Genomic DNA, 12,649 nt, shown 5'->3' on the forward strand with positions numbered 1-12,649 from the left:
ATCCCATATTGCAAGCGAGATGGTCTCAGTGTCTTCGCGTCAACCAAGCTGACAGCGTGACAGCAATTAAGTGAAAAGAACAGAGAAACTAATACAGAGCCATTCTCCCATGTAGGGTCCCCAGGAACCTGGCAGAGGGAAGGTGTTTTCAGGACCAAATGATGGGCTGTTTGATAGGTTTGATCTGTCTGAGCTTGTCTCTAATAGCACACAGTCCAGCGCATGATGAGAGTGAATCAAATTAATTCACAGGAATCTGCAATTACAATAGGTTGTGGGTTTTTTTATTACTTGTTCAAAGATTATAGAGAGTTGGTTTGTTTTGAAATAACACAATGCGACTGACTGATGTTTGCCACAGATGTCTTTGAAAGACTTTCCATAAACAGAGCCTGAGGGGAGCATAAAATGTGCTGGACTCTGCATTTTAAAAAGTTTTGGGGGTGAAACAGGCACAGGAGCCTCTCGCAGTCCTGTCGAATCAGCTCTCGGATAAATGAACTACCGTGACTCCCAATCTATCACTATAGATTCAGCCACATCCTTTCTGCAGAGCATGATGTTTGCTCTGCTCCCCGGTCAATGGATTGAAAATGCATCCTTCGCCAAGTGGCCACATCGCCGTATCAAATCGAGATGAAATGTCACTGTAGCTCAGAGCAGTGTCAACTCACGACACCCTCTGCAGTCACCAGCGAAGTATTTAGTATTTAGTATTTATTTATTGTCATTGTCAAGAACAATGAAATTGCGTTTGGGGCTTCCATACAACCCAAAAAAAGAAGAAAATAATAAATACCCCTTAAAACCCAAGTGTACATATTTAACCCAGTGTGACTCCAATGCAATAAGACAATCCTTAGCAATAATGTTCGTAGAAATTCAGACAAAGACCTGAGAAACATGACAAAATACAACAATGCAACCCATTCAAAGTCTTCGCGTTGTTGTGACTGAACGGGAAGCATTGTGTTATAGGAATGCAGAGGTCAAAATTCCCTGATCAAATGTGAAGAGAGAGGAGTGTAGCAGACAGCGCTCTGTCAGTCCTGCTGACGGCAGACGGGGTGGATGCCTCGTCATTCCTGTGTTCTGATCTGACCTGTCAGTAGAGATTCGTGCAGTGAAAATCTTCTCTAGCCAGAAGTGCCTCCTCCCCCTTCTGACTCAAAGCTTGACCCGAATTAATAAGATGGATGGTTATAAATTGTTCTAAAATGCTTGAACCTGCCCATTAATGAGTTTGTGATGCTGCTCAGCTCCCACTGTTTGTCAGATGATGCAGTGAAGGAACTTTTAACCACGTTTTTATTATGGGGGGCAGTCTCTCTGGTTAATATTATGTAGCAGTACCGATCCAGCCAGAGTGTTCATGTTCTCCTTAATGCATGCCCTCTTACTTAAGCTTCCAGTTCAATGTGTACCGAAGCTCTTCAATTTCCCCAAGCCCTTGCAATTATGCAGACAAAAGAGTATGAGCCATGTGATTGTGTTCTACTGCAGAAGGTATATTACCTTTTTAAGGTGTCAACGAGAGTTCCTGAGGGAGAATATAATTGCAGCTTGGGCAGGATTCAATAGTTAGAGCATGTAAGAGGGATTTTCCTGGTGTTTGCCTGACTGCACCAGTGGCCACATTTGACTTCAGACTGTGAGTGCAGTTGTGGAGTGAAATATGTAGGTAACCTGATACATCATCAGAGGTCAGCGCTGCTGCAGAAGAATTCACAGGCCGAAGCAGAATCACTCTGCCCTGCCTTTTCATCTGGGACCATTATTGGGAAGAAATTTTAAAATGTGAGTGTGCTTTTGTTACACTCTGATTCTGAAATCCAGCAACGATGGAAACAAACAAAACTGCATGAAGGCATTCAGTAGCATCTTCACTGTCATTCTCACCAGTTAGAATAACAGATGTCACCTCCAGCAGATTACGTCAGCTCTTGCTATTTTACCTCTACTGTGTGGTAAGCCAACAATTAAATGATGAAAACTCTTGTCTGAGGGAATAAGCACTTTTCTGAGCCAGACTTTTCTGTAGCTCCTTCTCGTGTCAGGGAAAAACAGATTGCATTGTGTAATTTTATGATGATTCATTCTTTGGATCAAGTTGGTTAGCATGCAAATGTTTTCTCAAAAGTCAGATCACAGATATACAGATTAAAGCTGAACCAATCAGTCATTCATTTATGGGCTTCCATTTTCTACAGGGGATTTTGGCTTATTTTTGTCATCTCTTATTTTTCTCGAGCCAAATAAAAGCGCTACAAGTCACCAACACCACATGCACAGGTGAGAAGTCCAGTTCAGTGGCTCATATTAGCTGAGGTTAAGCCTAGCAAACTGCTAGTAGCTACAGCTTCCTGTGCTGCCAGCCAGCTGTCACTGTTTTAGGCCCATTCCACCCGCCGTCATCGCCCTCGCAAATTGCGTTGAACACAGAAAGTGACATCACATCCACCGCCGCAAGCCACGCGTTCACTATGCGGTTTCTGTCGTGCACCTCTCAATCAGTCAAGTGACACAGCTGAAAGGAACAGTGTATGAGCTTGCTGGGTTTCACTGCCATGATATTATACAGAGGGAGATGATGCAACAGTTTGAAAAGATGAAACTTTCTTGAAAAAACAACTGCAATTTCTTTACTTCCCATTTTGATTTCTTCTGCTTCTCTTATGGATGTTTTGCCTGAGTACTGACACCTGTTATTCAAGACAATACTGCAGTGAGTACTGGTATAAATGGTGGCAACATCACTGTTCAGCAAAATAATTGTCCCATAAGTGCACATGTCCATCATGTATAACTCTAAGCCCTGATTATTAAGCTAAAGATCATCCCTGTATATTTGTCATATAGTAAACCTGTTCATTTCTGCTCAACAGTCTAGCATATTAACATGTAACTTTATTGGAATTGACCCACTTTCAGAGCCAAACTAAAGCAGCTTTAAAATTGCAGGTTTATTTGCACTTTTTTAGCCCCCACAAGTTGCTGCCCACATATTAACTCAACATAAAATATGTATGACATGTACATAACATTCCTGTTATGTATCAAAAGATTTACTAAGGATATTTGGTTTCATTTTCAGTTTGTAAGATAAGTGTGCATAGGGTATTTGATTGGTTTTTATGACAAGCATCACTGTGATGCAACATCTTAACATTTGGCTCAAACCACTGAGATACCACCAAAGCTGTTAGCATGTTCCAGAGCTTTTGTGGATATGGGGCAAGTTATCTGAATATTAAATATACAAGCACAGTAACTTACTCTGAAGTGCGAGCATACATGCTACAATCAAGACTGTCTCCTTTTGCAGCGTATCATTAACTTAAAAACTGTAACAATGCTCTCTGAAGCGCTGAAGAGAGCAGAGGTGTTTTTTCCTTCACAGTAGTCACATGGAGTATGATACTGTGAAGGAACAAACTAAAGGAAAGAGAGTGATGAATATTTCAGACGTCAGGCTTTTTGGCTTTCTGAAGTGACTGCTACAGCTATGATAAGAGAGCTCATAAACATTCAGCACGGGAGAGTGACTAAACTTAAAGCCATGGAGCATGTCATCGCCTTCAAAGTTTTCCAATGACCATTTACAATCTCACCTTTTTGTCAGTGCAATGCACGCAAGCAAAGATGATAGGCAAGGCTGCGGGGACACGCAATACAGTTACACAAGAGGGAAACTGAATCACTCCTTGACTGTTTCTTGAACCCTCACAGAAGTTGGAAATGACCCAGAAGGTTGAGTGACAAATGTGCAGATGAAAGCCATCTAGAGAAAGATAGAGCCGGCTTCACTTTTGGGAGTGAATGTGCTATTTACTGTAACGATACTGCACATGTGAGCACATGGCATATAATTCCCTCCAAGGGTAAAAGTCTAAAGGGATGAAGTACACAGCAGATTTGAGACTGGGGTCAAACAAAACATATTTATTTATTTACTGTCACTGAAATAGCTCTCATCAGTATTTGAAACATTATATTAAGGTCAGTGCTGCTTTCGAACAGAGGCTTTTATCTATTTATACCACAGAGGCCAAGTGAGATTGTGGCTGTTACACCTGGCAGCACCTTAAGCCTGCTGGTTATTCCTGCACAGCTTCACGGCTCTGCCTCTGGCTGGACACTCTTCACAGGGATCAGTGTATTCCAGAAATGGTGTATGTGATAGTGTTGTGTGTGTTTGTGTGTGTGTGTGCGTGCGTGTGTGTGTGTGTGTGTGTGTGGCAGAGGGGAAGCAAGGTGTAATATTACCAGGGGATTGCCTATAAATCCTTAACCTTCTACTGCCCTCTGACTCTGAAGTCCTCTGTGGGTGGTGGTGGGTTTGGGGTCAGTGGGAACATAGTGTCAAGAGAACATTTAGGCAAGAAATTAAAAAAAAACTTTGGTGATTTTGTTTTCTTCCTGTTTAATAAATGTATGAGCTGATTCCAGAATATGAAGAGTCTGATTTAAGAAACGATTTTACATTTTCTAAAGGCAGGTTAAGTGTTTTGGGACCTCACTACCGAATTTATCTCATATCCTGGCAAAGGCCCTGACAAAGTTGTCATTGACTTCAGCACTGAAAGTTCAGTGTTGCCTGCTTTTGTTGCAGCCATATATCTGGGCAGATTTAACACCTCTGGCTCTAAGCCAGGAAATGGAGGAGTTATGAATGGATGCAGTTATAACATTAGTGGTCAGACGGCTGCAGTGAGGCCTGATACTTTCCAAGAAACAGCTGCTACAGGAATTATATGTCATTTCTTGGGTGTATACTTTATTACTATTTACAAAACTAGATAGACTGTATATAAAAGATGGACAAAAATTGATATGAAGCCTAAATGTCAGCAGTTTTCCCACCACAAACTGGCCAGATGTGGACAAAAGGACAGAGTTTTCACTAAAGTTGGAAAGCTTTGTTATACGGTACAGTTGCTCTATCTGTGTTCTGAGCTGACACTGGAACCTGATCCCTAGACATATAAAATACTTGAATTTTGAACATCAAAACCAGAGCACAGATGGATGTGCCAGTGCAGTTAGCCAAACAGGAAGCAATGCTAATATGTCAGATAATTCATAAAAAAGGCTCAAACATGGCAAACATGATTGAGAGGTGCAAATCAGCTACTTGATTTAGCAAATACAAGTCACAGGAATTACCTGTGTCCGCACCAAGCTGCCAGTCTCAAAGCAGCCATAACAAGACCCTACATTTGAAGCCCCTGTTCACATATGGAGTGATCAGTTGCTTTCTTCACTCCTATTAATAGGCACTTAAAGTGCTCACCTTGAAGCTGAGAACACTTGTGGATTGAAATTCCATTGACAGCTCTGCTCGTCTCCTCGTGTTTATGCCCTTCAAGCCTTAACAAAGACAAGCTATGAAAAAGAAACAAACAAAACAAAACAAAACAAAAACACCAGATATAGCAATTTTAATTGGGTAGAGACCAAAGCACCATCTGTAACGACCTCTAATCATGTTGTGGTTGTGAAATTAGCCTCAAGTGGTTAGTCAAGGAATTGCATGGCTGTGTTTCATTATACTCTGTATTTTTACTTTTTTAAAATACTTTTTATGTTTTAGCTGCGGAGCATCTGTTGCATAGTCTATTGGAATCAAGCCTTTCAAATGCATGTATTTTGAAGGATAAATTTGAATATAGTAATAATAATTTTGATAAAAGAGGAATATATTAAATAGTTTTTATAAAGGAGGAAGATTGAGAGAATTCCTTCTTGTGGATGTGCATATTAGCTTTTGAACAAGAGATTCCTTTAAAGCTCAGTCACTGTTCTTTTGGTGTTCCAGTAGGTGTACTGGCCAGCAGGTTCCACACAGAGTCACCAGTCTTCTCTTAACACAGCACGAAGCACAAAGTCTGACCGCGATAAGGGTAAGACAACAGCGCGAGGCAAATAAATAGTTCTTTTGATTTAACCTGTGCCAAGCTTTTCTAACGCGCCATCAGTCCCAGCTGCCTTGTGTTGCCATGGCAACTGATGGTCAGGCTGAGCTCAGCACAGTACAGTTTTGGTCTTGAGAAAACCATAAACAGGAGAACAAACAAAGACTGCTCTCCAAAGCTGTGATGAGAAGAAAAAATAAAAACACACACACACACACACACACAGGGTTATGTTGATACCAGCCTGTGTACTGTCACAAGCATGCAAATTATCTCACTTGAGTGAAGCCTCTGCTACATCCATCATTCACAACTCGTGCTATTTCATTGTGTCAGTGCACACAGCGTGCAATTAAACTGTATACCTCGCAGAATGCACGGAGGGTGTCGGGAGATTATTGCTGTAAAATCGGCAAATAAATCACCTCCAAGATAATTACATCACATCTTTGCTATTGGGCCTGTGGCATTTCCCTTTTCTTTTTTTCTTTAATGTGTGTATAATGAAAGGCTTACATTAAATTCAGCGTGCATCTACCCGGTTGATAATCGGCTAAATGGGTAATTATGATTTAACTGGATGATTGCGAGTTCTGAGGGCTCGGGGGCGACCTGCACACTTGACGATTGTTCTTGTAAAAGGACATCCTGTGCTCTGCGGCTCGGCCTTCATTGAGCTGTCAGGAGCTGTGGGGGACGCAGCTCTGTCAACATGCCTTCCCACCTCTGCCATCCATAGGATCGATCACGCCGCCGCCACCTCCTAGAGAAACCCAACCACCGCAGCTCCTCCAATTACTGCTGATGGGCCACATCTTTCTATCAGACTGGGTGTCAGAGCCATACGGCGCCTTTCAGAGACAGGGACAGAAAGAGGAGGGAAAGGATAGAATAGCGAGCTTGAAGTGGAAAGAAGAGGAAGGGAGAGGAAGAAGGGACGTGGTGACAGGCGTGCACAGCTGGTGAAACCGTCCATGTTAGACTTTGCCAAGACGGATGTTAAACTTAGACCCGCGTGTGCATTATTAATATTGACTACGTACACGAGAATAAAGAAGCATTTACTCACTAACTGACACGTCTGAATTAATCATAGAGGCACGATCAATTCTCTTTCATGATAAACCTGGCAGCTTCCTCTTAAATGACAGACGTCGTCAAGAATTTTTTTTTTTTAAGAGCCAACAGCTCAGTCATTATCTCAGGTATGACCTGACATGCCATCAAAAATTCATTAGAGGACCTAATGTTGTTTTTATTTAGCTTTTTTGTTTTTTCATCATTATTGATGTCTTTAGAATCCAGTATTTCTATCAAAAAATGTGTACTAGTGATGAACAAGGGTGATTGTTGGATTAGTTGGTAGAGTTTCTGCAGTGGAGTCCAGCAAAGGCCCCACCCTCTGTTGACGCAGAGATATAAAACAGTTTCCATAGTGAATCTTGCTGAAAATAAGCATCCACTTCTGTTTTCCCATAGCGTACTGATTGCCTTTTTAGCCTTGGGCAAGTAAATCTATGTGGATACAATATATTGTTGGGGGTCTATATACTTTAAGTGTGCATGTATGTGTGTGTGCTACATGATATGGTACTCACATGGCTCCCGGTGGGTCTTTCAGGTTTAGACTGAACTGGGAAGAATAGAACCTGCAGGGCTGTTAAAGCTTCTCTTTCGGACTCCGGGCTTAGAAAATGGTGCAGCAGTGAGTGTACATACAGAAACACGAATCTCAAACACAATCAAGGGAGGAATATCTGCAGGTGCACTTTTGTTTTTACGTTAATTGCTTCTTTGTCTGCAAGTCAGGCTTTGTTCGTGTAAGACAACTTCTGGGTTATGAATTATCGCTCCTTAATGATCGTGCGTGCAAAAAATAGCATGTGTGAAAGCAAGTGCACCCCCACCTGTGTTCTGATGGGCTACATTAGTATGTTTGAAGTCAATCAATACCAACGCTAGCCTGTCTCTGATTCCTCTCCTTGCTCCCAGAATCCAATCTTACATTTTCAAGTTTTTGGCTCTTCATCCGTCACTGTCAGATGCACAGATTGACGTGGTCACAGTGGTCATTTCGTATTAGAGCCACCGCGGCCCTCTGCGCAGTGGTGAGATTGTCTGAAAAGTGTGTCTCCCTCAATGTGTGTGTGTGTGTGTGTGTGAGACAGAGAGAGAGGGTGTGTTTTTAAGTGTTTGCTGTCTGGTCATGGAGCAGAACATGATAGAACAGTGGTTGAATGGTGTTAGAGCCAGCTGCTGGAGTATGGAGTTGGTGCTTGAATGAGTTTTCAAGTACTTTGGACATTTTAATACCACATCAAATGCATCACTCTGTTGTTTTAAGACTTAGTTGTAGTTAGATGCTTTACTTAAGAATGGCAGTAGCCCTTTATCACTGTTTCCCTTTTTATTTTTTAACTGTTCGAAGAGTCGATGCAGGACTGCTTCTAGCTGTGATGAGCACAAAGACATTATGCTGCCATGTAGATGCTGAGTTGTGTTTCAAGAAGCCATTGTCTTGGTCAGTGGAGGCGTGGTAAACAGTGCTGCCAGCCAATCACAGATGTAGCTCAACAATTCCGCATGTGGAAATGTAGAGATGTTGGTGGGTAAATAATAAAATGCAACAATCTCCGGCAAACATCTAAAGCACTCTAACGTCAGCATCAATGCCATTATTTGTGATGTACCACAGCTCCTATCAGCGGTGTACTGTTGTAACCATAGCTACCTATTTTGGTTTAGTGCTGGGTTTTATCTTGAACCCCTGATGACCTACAGCACAGCTTGAGATTCTTCCTTTGGTCACCCAACTGCATAACCTGAACATTATTGCTGTTTGTGCCTACTGGGTAACAAGGTCCCTTTGAATACTTAAAAATATTTTTCCTTTAGTTTTCCAGTTTCACTGGCCCTGACAGCTGTCTGTTCACATCACATTATTATTTTTTTGGTGTGTGTGTTTTTTAATTTCCCATGCTATTTTAATCATATATCTCTAAAACATTTTTTTAGAAGTCCGATATTGCTGTGGCTCTGGGAATAACCGTGACACTTCACAGCCAACTCAATGAAAATAAAGTAGCATTGGTAGCACAATGATATATTGTTCCCTGTTGTGCAAGAGGTGCAGGTTTGCAGTCTTTCATCTCTGTCATGTCAAAGCACAATACAACATTGTGTGATGGAGACAGAGGGCGCGTGTTTGTGAGTGATGTTGTAGGTACCAGGAGAATACATATGAATTTACCATAGGGTTCTTTTTGCTTTGCCGATAGATGGATAGTTAGAATGTGGAAAAAATAAAAATAGTATATTCTACAATAAATAAACAACAAAGTCAGAGTAAAAGGTCCTCATACTGTGAGATAAAAAATATACACGTACAACAGTGATATAAAAAAAACAGAATGAATTTGCATTAATAAATAATATAAACACTATAAATCTAAGAAAACGTGACAAGGAGGTATTATACAGAAATACTGAAGTAGTGTAATGTGCAGGTCATCCTCAATGTGGGGGATATTCATCTCTGACGTCTTTCAGCCTGTCTTTGTACTAGCTGATTCTTCCACCTCAATTACAGTAGCTTCATATTCATTTCCAATGGCTTCATTTTTAGTTGTTCCCATTTTATGCTGCCGAGCGTGCTTCACATTCTTGTGCTCGGGATGAGTCCAACAGAAGGGGCATTTCCCGTGTTTTTGAGATAATTGCTTGCTCCCCTTATAAACAGCCCCTGTTGAATTTAAATTAAGCCAGTAACAAGCCTGCAGCATAGCATGCCCTCTGGATTGCACCCTGTCAATAGGCTGTTAACGTGTCCGACCCTTGTCTTATTTTGCCTCGTGTGGCATCAGCTGTTCCCCTTGTACATCCGCAGCGGCTGCCCACAGGCGAGTACAACCAACACAGTGGCAGATGAGGACGCCAGAGGAAGTCTCATCAATAATGGAGAGCGGTAGAGGAGGAGGAGGGGAGGAGGCATGTAGAGGAATTGTGGTAGAGTGAGTGAGAAGTGCAGCTGGTGTGTTTCTTTCATTTCTTCCAAATGGACATTTTGAAATGATGCTCCCCAGAGGCCACGCATAAGAGGAAGGCAGCTATTAATAGCTGATGGGTTGAACAAGTTGTTAAAGTGCTTTTTTGTGATTCATTTTTTTCCCCAGGGAGCAAAACAAATAAAATAATAATTTTTCTTGGAGGCCATGCAGGTGCCTGACTTACAGCTTGACCAAAACACAGACTAGCAGATTGCACTCCATGAGACACACCCCATGAGTCAAAAAACTATTTCTTGTCTGTCAAGCAGCATGCAGCTTAAGCTGGGAACAGACACACACACACACAATGATTATCTTTCCTGACAGCTGTCCAGATGCAAACAGAAAATCTGTCACACGGCCACCGAGAATGACCGCGTGGCTCTCGTAGTGTGGCAGCTCCTCCGCCCAGCAACCATCCTGCTCGTTCCTTCCCTCAATGCCCCTCATTGTATTAGCAAGAGGAGGACCATTCTTACTCACATCTCTCGTGCTCTTGTTTCCCCAGGGGCCAGCCCAGAGGAAGTGAAACTGTTGCAGGAGTTCGGATGTCACCCCCGTGTCACGGCTTCCACTCAGCTTGACCAGCTACACCCACACACAAACATATCTCTGCTCCCCGAAGGACGCCAATTAACGGCAGGCCTGAGACAAAGAGCAAGGAAGAAGGGAATACGCTCTAGGAGGCGCCTGTACCTGCAGTGGAAGGGGACAGCACTGCTTGTGAGTATCGCATTGTTCTCGTGGTGCTCGGGTGAACACATTTTCGCACAACTGATCATGTGATGCTACCTATTTCATATCTTTTTCATAGCAAAACAAAAAGAAATTGAGTTCATAAACATAATGAACAATATGAGATATGTAAGATATTGACTTTCTTGTTAGGTGCAATGCAAATGTAGCTAGAAGTGTTTTTCCAATATCACAATAGATTTTATCTGTGTGTATCTCTTAGAAACAGCTGGGCTGAACCTGGCAATCTTGCTTTGTTCTCTTTTTTCCTGTTACTTACACAGCAGCTTTATTTAATAAAGTTCTAAGTTTTAATAAAGTTCTTTTATTAATAAAGTTCTATCTTATCTTATCTTATTTATCTATTTTTCTACAGGAGAGCTAAATTTAACACTCAAAGGATGTGGTTAAATCTTTCTTACTCTCAGCCTCACTCTATCACGGCTGTCTTTCTTCTTTATGTCTTGTTTCCTGTCCAATAGAAGTTACATTTCCCAGAAAATCCAGCAGAGGAATTAGGTAGACGACAGGGGCAAAATGATCTGGCAGATCCACTTACCTCCTCTGTCTATGATCCCCCTGGCCTCTGATATTATTAGAGGTTGATATATATGTAGAGAACAGCAGCGGGAGAAGGCTGGGTAGGGGAGTAAGATGGGGAAGGCAAGGTGCAAGAGCTCAAAGACCCAGGGCTGCTGATGACAAAGCCGAGGCAATAATCTGAAGGTGTAAAAGCTGGAAATGATTAGACAGTGAGGGGAGAACAACAACTGGAAAAGATTTCAATGTTAAATCACTCGCAGACTCAGATTTCTCCTCCTTACAGCTCTCAAAGAAAATATAGATATAAATATAGATATGATGGCTCTAAGCTTTTTACTGTTATAAAACATGAGCAAAATAAAACATGTTAGCACTAGGATATCACCGGATGTGCATGTAATGCAAACGCAGGTCAACCAAGTCCATTTCACACTTTGCCTCTCTAAAGCGTGAAATGGACACAAAGTTGTAGTACCAGCAGGGGGAGACAATATGTTTGAAGCCAAGAAGTCGGTAGTGAACAAGGAAGGCATGAAGTACATTCCAGTCCCTCTATGGCACAGGTGTCGAACTCCAGGCCTCAAGGGCCGGTGTCCTGCAGGTTTTAGATGTGTCCTTGATCCAACCAGCTGATTTAAATGGCTAAATGACCTCCTCAACATGTCTTGAAGTTCTCCAGAGGCCTGCTAATGAACTAATCATTTGATTCAGGTGTGTTGGCCCAGGGTGAGATCTAAAACCTGCAGGACACCGGGCCTTGAGGCCTGGAGTTCAACACCCCTGCTCTATGGCTATGGCTAGGTGGCTAATATTTACATGTAAATGTGTTCAAAATGTCTCTTTAAACACTTTTTGTGATTATTTTCATGTTAGCTTGAAATAAAATATCGCAAGTTACTACATCGCCGTACTACTGCATATATGCAACCCACTGCTACCGCTTTGCAGTATACAGTATAGGTCTTAGATAACTTATGGACCATTAACTAAGATCAAAACACCAACTAATTAAACTTGCCTGATATTTAGATAAAGGGTTTAATTTATAAAGAGAAATCCAGTAGAAACAAAAATTCGTTGAAAAAAGTGGTTTAATAGAAATTCATGCTTTTGTGAAAAGGTAGACTATAAATACAGCTCTTAGATGTCCTTTTACTACAAGCAGCTATTTTCTTAGTGTGCTACTAGGTTTTTGTTTGGACAGTCAAGGTTAACAGGCCTACCATTACTTTTGATTTGGCAAAGACACAAGTTTGACATATGTTTTGCTAATTTTTTGCAAGAAGCACATCGAGAGCACAAACCATCAAGGCTGTTCACGCTCTAGGTGTTATTTACTTTCACTGATGTACTGTAGTATTTGTTTTTTCTGTACGGTCATTTGGCTTCCTTTATCCTTTTTTTAATGTA

At 41.6% G+C, this 12,649-nt stretch overlaps 1 protein-coding gene across 5 annotated transcripts in view; it reads left to right on the top strand.

The window, feature by feature from the left end:
- The window catches only part of b3gat1a (beta-1,3-glucuronyltransferase 1 (glucuronosyltransferase P) a), a 98,680-nt gene that overhangs the window by 21,605 nt on the left and 64,426 nt on the right, over window positions 1-12,649 (top strand). For all 5 annotated transcript variants that reach the window (XM_026192959.1, XM_026192958.1, XM_026192961.1 and 2 more), the window contains exon 2: window positions 10,470-10,684. The gene's annotated coding sequence lies outside the window, so the exon portion shown is untranslated. The remainder of the gene's footprint in view (window positions 1-10,469; window positions 10,685-12,649) is intronic.

Source organism: Astatotilapia calliptera, chromosome 14 (genome assembly GCF_900246225.1).
Source record: "Astatotilapia calliptera chromosome 14, fAstCal1.2, whole genome shotgun sequence".
Lineage (NCBI taxonomy): Eukaryota > Metazoa > Chordata > Actinopteri > Cichliformes > Cichlidae > Astatotilapia > Astatotilapia calliptera.